Here is an 11,529-nt window from a genome sequence, read left to right as displayed (position 1 = left end):
ATTTTCATTACTGTCAGTTATAACTGTCACATCCCGGCCCGGGCCCCCACCACATCTCGGGCTCGACTCCACCGTAATACGATATTGTCCGCTTTAGGCCCCGACCACGCCCTCACGGTTTTGTTTCTAGGAACTCACACTAGAACTTCCCAATGGGTCACCCATCTTGGGATTGCTTTCGCGCGAACTCGCTTAACTTCTGAGTTCCGATGGAACCCGAAGCCAGTGAGCTCCCAAAAGGCCCCGTGCTAGGTAGAGATGAGAATATACATATAAGGATCACTCCTCTGGGCGATGTGGGATCACACAATCCACCCCCCTTAGGGGCCCGACGTCCTCGTTGGCACACCACCGCCAAGGTGATAATCAATCGTGCAATCATAATCACTAAGCAATTCCAACCATCTTCACTGTCGAAGATTAAGAGCCTTACACTAGCGTATTACTTTAACTAGTTTATTTAGTAGTTTGGTTTTTATTTATTCGTAATTGTTTTATTATTTATACTTTTGCACTGTGCACATGGCTATGTCACTCTCACGTGACGGCTAGCACGCCTTGATTTCGGTCGGGGTGTGTCAATAACCGACAAAAAAATGGCAGCAAAAATCCCCCCAAAATTCCCTTCCAAAATTTTAAATTCCCTCCCAAAATTTTAAATTCGGCGCCGCCGTCCCCCACCCCCCCAAGCGCCCCCCAAAAAAAAAATTTTGTTACGATTTGAAAAAATAAAATAATAATTATTTGGTTTAATAAATAATATGTATTTAGAATATGTTTTAAAAAATTAAATAAATAATTGTTTGGTTTACTAGATAATAACCCATGTAAAATATGTGATAAAGAAACAAAAAGATAATTGTACAATGAAAATGTCATCGCATAAACTAAATATTGTCTAATCAATACTTGAAAAACGTAAATAAAAATTTAGCACAAATTATTTCCCACTTCAAAATTTAGGCAAATTTAACGGAGATATGCATTCTACGAAACTAGTTTCAATGATCTAACCGTCAAACTTGTTTGTAGATACTACAAGATCGCATAAAAATAGCAAAAAATAAAAAAATAAAAATATTCAGAGATTAGGTAACGGAACAAAAGTTTTTGACGGTTATAAATGAAAAATCACAATTTAACGGTTATTTTAGCTTCGGTTTTGATGATTTTTTTACAGCTACACTCTTCGACCCTATAAAAATGCAATGAACGAATTTGATCTTCAATTTAAAATATTTACACTAGTGAATACTGCAAAATCTTATTTTATACTTAATGGAAGTATAATATTAACTCTTAAGTGTTTATTTAATCTACAGTTTTGACGCGATACACCTTCTACGAAATTTTTTTTCAATGATCTAACCATGAAACTTGTTTGTACACACTCCAAGATCGCATATGTAAAAAATCACAAAAAACAAACATTCAAATATTAGGTAACATGACAAAAGTTTTCGACAGTTATAAACAAAAAATCACAATTTAACGGTTATTTTTGCTCCAATTTTGATGATTTTTTTATCTTCAATTTAAAATATTTACACTAGTGGATACTACAAAATCTTATTTTATACTTGATGGGGGAAGAATAACATTAACTTTAAGTGTTTGTTTGATCTACCGTTTTGATGCGATACGCAATCTACGAAATATTTTTCAATGATCCAACTGTCAAACTTGTTTGTACACAATCCGAGATCACATACGTAAAAATTGCAAAAAACAAACATTCAGAGATTAGGTAATAGAGCAAAAGTTTTTGATGGTTATGAACGAAAAATCACAATTTAATAGTTATTTTAGCTCTGATTTTGATGATTTTTTACAGCTACACTCCTCAACCCCATAAGAATGCAATGAATGAATTTTATCTTCAATTTAAAATATTTACACTAGTGGATAGATCTTATTTTATACTTAATAGAAGTATAACATTAACTCTTAAGTGTTTATTAAATCTATTAATTTGATAGGATATGCATTCTACGAAGCTAGTTTCAATGATCCAACTGTCAAATATGTTTTTATATACTCCGAGATAGCATGTGTAAAAAATTGAACAAAAAAAAAAAAACATTCAAAGATTAGGTAACGGGACCCAAAATTTCGATGGTTATAAACAATAAAATCACTATTTGTTTAATATAATATAATATTTTTTTAAGAAAGTTTAATCAAAAGTAATGGTTTAAAAAAAATTGAAAATAATATAATATTTTGACACAATTTGTGTCGGATATAACCGCCAGAATTAGTATTAAAAAGTTGAAAATATTTGTGTCGATTATAACCGCTAGAGTTAGTATAAAAAATTCGATAATAATTGATAGATTTGACACATTACTTATGTCGAATATATCTGCCAGAATTGGTTAAAATCATTTAAAAAATGTATCTAATGAAATTAAGGGCTCAGTTCATTATTCTTGTCAGATATAACCGATAGTAATACTTTATTTTTCGACACTTTTTAAACATGTTGTCGGAAAACATTTTATCCGATAGTAACAGTTTAAAACCGTCACCATTAACCGACACAATAAACCAATTTTGTAGTAATGTTGCACCACCAGTTCAACACCGTGGGCTCCCCATCCATCATAAGTATTAATGATCTTACCTCTAGTAAGACCTACATTACCATGAAGATTGTCTTCTCATGAAGAACAAGCTTAATGACATGGTCAACGACAATCTCATCGTTTGTGATAGAACCATACATATTTTATCACTATAAATGATATTTTTGTAATTTACATTTCAAAGAAAAAAAATCAATGATGTCATCTTCTACATTTATTAACTTTTATCGCTCCTTAAAAGGTTTAAAAAGTGTTATTTTATTATAAAATTAAATATCCGATTTCGTGAATACAACATAAGTTTTGTAACATCTAATCCATGGGATTCAATTTTTGAACCCAATTCAACTTCTTCTTCATGGTCAATGCTTTCCACCTGTTGGAGGAGACCTAAGAGATTCATTACCCTCACTTGGGAAAAATTTTCTTTTGCTTACAATTTCTCTTAATTGCCTCATATTGTGAAAAGGAAAAGTAGTAGGATATAATCATCCCTGGAGTTTGACCGCTGCTACAATAAAAGGGTATTTTTGTAATTTAAATTCTAGAGAAAAAAAACTAATGATGTCATCTTCTATATGTTTTAAGTTTTGTGCTTCCTTGAAATGTTAAAAAAATGTTGTCTTAATATAAAATGAAATATTAAAAGTATATTTTATGTGTAATTTTTCCTAGATTTGACGTATTGTAAGACAAATTTTTAAAGTTTATTAAAAAATAAATATTCAAATTTAAAAAATTTAAAATTTTTTGGTATTATTTTAGCAAAATTGCTACTTAGTTGATAGCATGTTAACAAAATCTTAAATTGAACTACATTTTGACGAAATAAATTATACAATTGGATAAGAAATAAAGTATAGAATGCAAAATAGTATAATTGGTGTTAACCTAATAAATGGAACGAAATAAAATAAAACAGAGGGGAGAAAACTATATAAAAAATGAGTAATGCTAAATAGATTAAATTTCTAAACTAAATGATGTGTCAGCAATAAGAAATAAGCACGTTAATCAACATTTAAGTAACAATCCAATCATCAACTTTTATGTCATTTAATTTACAAAATTTTATCTATAAGTTTAATCTCTGTAATATCTGATCTAACACAATCTATCGTTTAAGGAAAAAAAAAAAATATCTCACTAACATTACTTTGAAAAAACAGAGGTATTTTGAAATACCTCATTTTGTTTTTATGTATAGATATATATGGGAAATGGGAAAGGAATCCGGATCCTTTGAAATTTGATCCAACGACTTTATACCACAACACACATACATATACACATGCTTGCTTGACCATCATCAAACTCGCCATCTTAACGGATACCAGCCTTCGAACCTGAGACCTAATGGAAGCAAGCTTCAGCACTTGTACACCAGGCCAGGAAGAAGACGAGTGCAAAGTTCATGCAAAAATCGTATTTAAACGTTGTATTTGAGCAAAACCAGTTACTTATTGTTTAATCAATTTCTTTTTTATTTTTTTTATTTGACCATTTGTAACATGGCATATATTTGTTTCTACTTAGGTTATGTATTCAAAACTTCCTCTCCTTTTAATAATATCAAATTTAAAAAAAGAAAAAAAGAAAAAAAAAGAAGAGAGATATGGGATACTATTTTCATATCATTTTCCATGTGGAAAATATAGAAAAACAAAGGTATTTTAGAATACCTCATTTGGTTAGTCTATTTATCGTAAATCGTACGGTCAGAAATTATCATTTAATTAGTCCATTTATCGTACATCGTGCGATCAGAAATTATTTTAAATTACCAGCTTCTCATCCATTCATCGATTCATCATCATCACCATCACAAATACCAGCCTTCGAAACACTAGGCTAAGAAGAAGGCCGGTGCAAACATATGCCCAAAAATGAAGTTAGTCCTCACAAGTTGAGTTTGTGCCCAGCCAATTTTTGCTCTATTTGTATATCATTTTTAATTTGACATTTGTAGCTACATTTATGCATATCTATATGTGATTTAAAAAAAAAAAAAAAGAAAAAAAAAAGAAAAAAACACTCATACGCATTTGTTCTGCTTTTTAAATTATTTGAAATGAGATCATGTGTTTTGTACTCAATATTTTTCACTCCAATTTTATGTCTCAATAAAACATACATGGGTCCTTGGATCTATCTATCGATTCGTGAAGAAGGGTGAAGCAAGAATGGTGAGGGGAAGGAAGGGAGAATATATGAAACAAAGAGTTGAAAGTGAAAACAATTTAGAATTGTTTCCAGACTTTGGTTTGCAATTTTTAATTTGTATATAATTCCATTAAATTTCCTCAACATCCCTCCAAGCTTCCTTCTTCTACCATGTATGTATCTTTGTCTTCAATATATCTTCTCTATCTTTAGTAGTACTAAAAGTACAATAATAAGTTATACCATTGTAAAAAAATATAAGTATAAAATGGTTTAGTAAGATTATCTCCACTCTTTGGGTTAACCTATAAAATTTAGGTTTTAACTCAGAAAATAATTTTTCTTCACCAATGGTCTTGGGTTAAAATTCTGGGTAAGTGAAAAACATTAGGCTAAATATATTTTTTTAGCCTAATAAAAAATCACTAATAATGAACAAATACATAAACATTTATAGAGTTAATTAAATACATAGAGGGAGACAAAATAGTAGGTACATAAAAAAACAGAGGTATTTTGCAATACCTCATATTGCTGATATAATATGTTTCTTCTGAGGGTTCATGAAGAACATCAAATTCGCAGGATACCTGCCGTCGAACCCAGACCCTACAGGGATCATGCTTGTGCACTTTCCATAAGGTTGGGAGTAAGGCCGGTGGTTAATTTACAAAAACATTTTCTGTGAATGGCTTTCGACTATTTGGATTTGGGCGCTAACAATGTTCTCTCCTAAAGATATTGTCGAACCTTTAACGGGTTTATTGCCATATCGCGTTTTTTGTCCAATAATGCATTGTTTTATACAAATTTTTCGACTATTTGGATTTGGGCCAATGTTATTTCTTGCCATGTAATATTTAAGTGAGGGTTTTTTAGGTCGTGTTTAAAGGTTAGTTTTGCATTATTAGTCTAATTCGTCAAATAAAAAGATGAGTACAAAACTAGATAGAAAACTTTGACTTACTTGATCAATTGAAATAATATGAATACATTGATTGAAACTAGAAATACAAATATGCAAGAAAAGACTCGAGAAACAAGAATGAAAATGTAATTATTGGGAGACCTATTGGGTTATTGAATTTGGGGGTACATTAAAATGAGAGTATAGGAAATACAAAAACATTCACCAGTTTTATTTACCAAAGTATTCTTCACTTATTTTCAAGTATTTTCTTAAGTGAATTTCAATTACAACTTGAAATAATTTTGCTCACCATCACTCTTAAAAGGTGTTGATACTTACTACCTCATTGATTGTGAGTTTAAACTAACATCATCATCGTCGTTCGTCATCTTCAATACCAGCTTCGAACCCAGCACCAAGGTTGTTAATGCTGGTGCAATTAACCACGAGGCTAGGAATAAGTTTGCCCGAGTTGAACTTCCACATCATTGTCAAATGAGAGTACTGGATTTAAAAAACATCCACCAGTTTAGAAGCAAGGAAATGAGAAAAACATATACCAACAACCAGACCAACCAGAATAAGTACTCATTTGCCTCCTATGTACTTTGTTTTATATATTATTCAAAGGCAAACAAATATGGAGAAACGTTTGCATATACCTATAAAAATTTTATTTTTCCTCTTTTCTTTTTCATCAATTTTTCTTGTAAAAATAATAATAGTTCGAAGTTCTCTTATCCGTACTTTATCACACACAGTATAAATAATACGGTTAGTAGTTCGATTGCGTTATACCCCCGATTACTTTAGTCAATATTATTTGATGACAAATTATCCTATTAGAAATAATCAATACAGTCCTAGTTGCTAAACGAGGCCCGAACGAATAACTTTATAAAACACTCTAATCCCAACTTGGGATCAATTATGTATAGGAATAAACTCCGCATTGTACTAAACTATCATTTTTCTTGGTTCCATATTAAGAAAACAGACCTTCACATAGTAATAATTGTTAATGACTAAATATCTCTCTAAAGTTATTTGGGACGGTGCTTTAGCTTTTAGAATTTATTCCATATCTTTTAGCTTGTGGGTACGTAATATTTCGTTTACATGGACGCCTTCTTGTTGAAGCCAAAATGTTTCTAACTTCTCAAGCATGTTTACAGCTTTTTGGCATGAAATTGGAATTTCCATACAACATCATCATGAATCCTATTTAGTAAATACAACATTCATAAATGATAAATAAGTTAATAAATAATATTTTTTAACTACACCTCTATTAAGTAATAATCAGTTTAAAATTATAAAAATTTATGACTTTATAGAGGTCTTACAATATTGTTCGATATTAAAAAAAATGCATATGCTTATTTAATAACAATGTAATTTGACATTAAAACAAAACAGAGGTATTTTACAGAATACCTCATTTGGTGGAACTAGGGTTTTGGTTGGATTATCATTATCTTTCTCGGCTATACCAGCCTTCGAACCCGAAACCATGAGGGTCAAATGCTAACGCACTTTACCACAAGGCTGGAAGAAGGCCAGTGAATACTTGTGTGAAAGAAATTAACTTGTGCGATATATATTATGATTTCAACCATTTGGATGTGGGCCCAGCCGCAGGAAGACCTCCTTCAATATCCTCTCTTGTTTGAGTTCATCTGGGCTATATATATATATATATATATATATATATATATATACATTTGTGTCAAATCTTGGCTACAAATATTTAATTTGACAATTTGAGTCCCTAAACACACAAATTAGGATGAAAAGAAAATATTTCATAGTAGCCCAATTGTCCTCAATATATGGATATTAATTTCATAGTAATTTTAGACTCACAATTGTTCTCAATATATATGTTTTCATCTCATACCAGCATTCTAAGAAAGTCTTGAGTTGAACTATATTTCAAAGAATTAAAGTATGCAATGCATAAAAATATAAGTATAAAATGGTTTTATTAGGAGTGGACACAAAATTGACCAAATTATTCAAATTGGTGTTAGTATACATTGATTAAGGTGATAATTTCTAACGATTAGAAATTTGTATGAATATAAATCTTGACACGGTGGTAAATAAGTTTTCTGAACACAACCCAAAACCACCCATCATTATATATTTTGGTTAATACAAAAGACATAGAGTAGTCCAATAGTATGGTTGGAACTCATGTTCTTGTATAGTCGAGCTAAAACCTAAATAGTTAAAAAAGAAGTATTATTACTATGTTTAATATATAGTAGTAGGAGAAATTCGACCAAAAAAGATATAGCAGAGGAAATTATAGATAACAAAACAGGCATATGAAATTTTGAAAATGAGCATCCAACATTGTTTAGTTGTGTTTTGTCAATAGAAAAAAAATTGAAAAATCTTTTTTATTAACGTTGGTAGTTATTTTATCCGAAATAAAGCATTTCAAGAGCAAAAATGAACTAAAAATTCCACTGGAGTTATCAAAGAGACCATTATCACATACTGTAGGAAGTTAAGGGACTCATAGATTTTTAGCTCAGGAACCAAAGCTCCAATTAGAGTAAAATTCAGGAACTATTACTGCAATTAACTATTTTCAACAAATGTAAAATGCATATAGCCAAGCTTTTATAATGTTTTATCTTATGATCGGTGTTTTGAAAACAATTAATGATATGTTCACACAGTGCGGTGAAGGATTTGGACTAAGCTTCGGTGTTTTGAAAACAAATAATGATATGTTCACACAGTGCGGTGAAGAATTTGGACTAAGCTACTTAAAACATTACGTTATAAGTAGAGAAGAATATCATCTAACAAGTGACATGATTGATGTTAATCTATTAAATGAAATAACACAAAATTAAGAGGAGGGGGCGGTGCGGGGTAAAATATGTATTAAAAAAACAGAGGTATTTTGAAATACCTCATTTTGGTGATCCGGAGAGGATCCCTTTCCATATACGTACGTACACACACACACGAAAACAATTAATGATATGTTCACATAGTGCGGTGAAGGATTTGGACTAAGCTTAGGTGTTTTGAAAACAAATAATGATATGTTCACACAGTGCGGTGAAGAATTTGGACTAAGCTACTTAAAACATTACGTTATAAGTAAAGAAGAATATCATCTAACAAGTGACATGATTGATGTTAATCTATTAAATGAAATAACACAAAATTAAGAGGAGGTACACACATGAAAACAATTAATGATATGTTCACACAGTGCGGTGAAGGATTTGGACTAAGCTTCGGTGTTTTGAAAACAAATAATGATATGTTCACACAGTGCGGTGAAGAATTTGGACTAAGCTACTTAAAACATTACGTTATAAGTAAAGAAGAATATCATCTAACAAGTGACATGATTGATGTTAATCTATTAAATGAAATAACACAAAATTAAGAGGAGGGGGGCGGCGCGGGGTAAAATATGTATTAAAAAAACAGAGGTATTTTGAAATACCTCATTTTGGTGATCCGGAGAGGATCCCTTTCCATATAGGTACGTACACACACAAGCACACGCGCACACAGAGCATACTGATGCATGCATGCATGATCATCATCATTCAGCATTCGCCATCTCAGCCGATACCAGCATTCGAACCTGAAACCAAGTGGAATCATGCTTAAGCAATTGTCCACCAGGCTAGGAAGAAAGCCAGTGTACATGATTGCAAAAGTGATATATATATATTTATTTTTTTTATTTTTTTTTTATTTTTTATTTTTTTTTATGGTCTGGAAAATATTATCCAACCTTTTTTTTTTTGTGGGTATAAAGGTTATATATATATATCAACCATTTGGATTTGAGCCCAATCAATCTCTTATGGTCTGGAAATATTATCCAACCATTGTTTTTTGTGGGTATAAAGGTTAGTATTATTACGAACCAGAAACAAGCAAACTTACAAGCTGTACAAACCAAAGGACCATAGATAAAAAATTATAAACAAGCAAAATGGACTAGCCAAACAAATTAAACCAGAGCTCAACCAATAGCTTAGGCCCATCACAACAAAAAAAAAATAATAATAATAATAATAATAATAATAATAAATAAATAAAGAAAGTCGAAAATTCGACTGCAACCGCTACTGCAATTGATTCGCCCAATTCCATGCCTCCAACCTAAGGTTGACTCGCCGATTGTAGCATCCAACCTCAAGCACCACTCTGCACGCAGTCGTAAGTGCAGAAATCTAACAACTAGATAAATAGATCCAGCTACCAGAAGTAAGAAGTAAGTGGAAATCCACGAGCAACATTGCCAGCAAAGGTAAACATAGAAAAGGTGGTGGTGTTGGGAACACCCGAGCCGGTGCAAGCATCGAAGCTCTACAGACCATCTTAGTAAAGCATGACTGTAGATCAGAGCATGGATGAACAAGGAAGAGGGACGCTATTTGGATAAGAAGAAAATGGCAAATCAGCATAGAGAGCAGGGAAAAAGCAATCGAAGGGAGGAAAAGAGGAGACAAAGAGAGGAAGGGGAGAACGGCCACCAGCCCCGGATAAAGCTAGGGTTGGCGCCATTGGGTTTGGACGAAATTGAACAACTCACACAAACAATGAGAAAAACTCTCAAGCAGAGAGAAATGAACTTAGCTTTCATTTGAGACTAAAAAATTTGAGCTAAACTACAAAATGAATCAGTTATAATTAAGTATCAAACTTGCAACTCATGAAAATTGACTATGAGTTTTTTTTTTCATTTATAAATGAATAGAAATACCACTCAATGTGTTAATGACCTATATAAATGTATTTATATACATCTACTGACCATGCCTAATATAATAATGTTTGCTTAATTTTTCAACCAATAAAAAACAAAGAGAATGCTTTCTTTTTACGCGTGATTCAACTACTTAATTTTTCAAAAAAAAGAGAGTATGTTGTTGTAGGCATAATTTACTGAACAATTACAAAGGCCAGAGAGAGGGGGTGCGGCAACAATAGAGAGAAAGAGACAGATGTCTAATTGTAAGGTGTGTTCTATTCCATCTTATTGTGTCTCTATTTATAGTAGTAGGATAGTTAAAATCCTTACCCTTTTAGAATTACAACTCTTAATAGGTAATCAACTCCTCATAGGAATATAAGAGATATTCCTAGATCTACTAGGATTTACGCAATCACATTCCTAATCTAATAGGATTGCAACACTCCCCTTAAGTGTGTCAATACTCAAACAAATGGTGCATCAGGTCTTCGGCGATGAAGTAAGTACAGTTGATGAGGTCGTCGACACAATGAGCGAATGTAAGTCGTAAATCAATGGAAGAATGCATAAAAAGGTAAAACTCACAAAACCTCGCTATGGTAAAACCCAAGGTGGGAGAAAAACCCATAGACTAAGGAGAAAAGTGAGAAGTTGCATTAAGTCAAAACTATACGTCTTTTAGACACAAGTAGAAGAGCTCACAAGGGTATGATCAACCCAGGATGGGTGCCTCGTTAAAACTAGTTAGGTAGCAAAAACCCAGTGGGAAATACTCCTAATTGTAGGGAAAAATAGTACATTAAGATCAGGTGAGTATACTTCTGGATACTCCCCTTAAGTTTGACAGAACTTCCAAATGAGAACTACAAGCATTGTATATGATAGTTAGGCATGCCAATTCCTCGAACAAACTTCTGGAAGGTTGACTTCGGCAGTGACGTCGTGTAAAGGTCGACAAGGTTGTTTGGGATCGACTTGCATGACATCAATCTCCTAATGCTTTACTAATGTAGATGTAGACACAATATGTCATGGCGTTGACTTTGTTGATGTATCATGTCTTGGTCGGGTGGATACATGTAGCATAGTCTTCATGGATCGTTGTTGGGACTCAACGATGG

The sequence above is a fragment of the Pyrus communis genome, chromosome 17 (assembly GCF_041283825.1).
Source record: "Pyrus communis isolate YQ-2024b chromosome 17, ASM4128382v1, whole genome shotgun sequence".
Taxonomy (NCBI): domain Eukaryota; kingdom Viridiplantae; phylum Streptophyta; class Magnoliopsida; order Rosales; family Rosaceae; genus Pyrus; species Pyrus communis.
The sequence above is the reverse complement of the archived record's forward strand: the minus strand, read 5'-3'. Positions refer to the sequence as shown.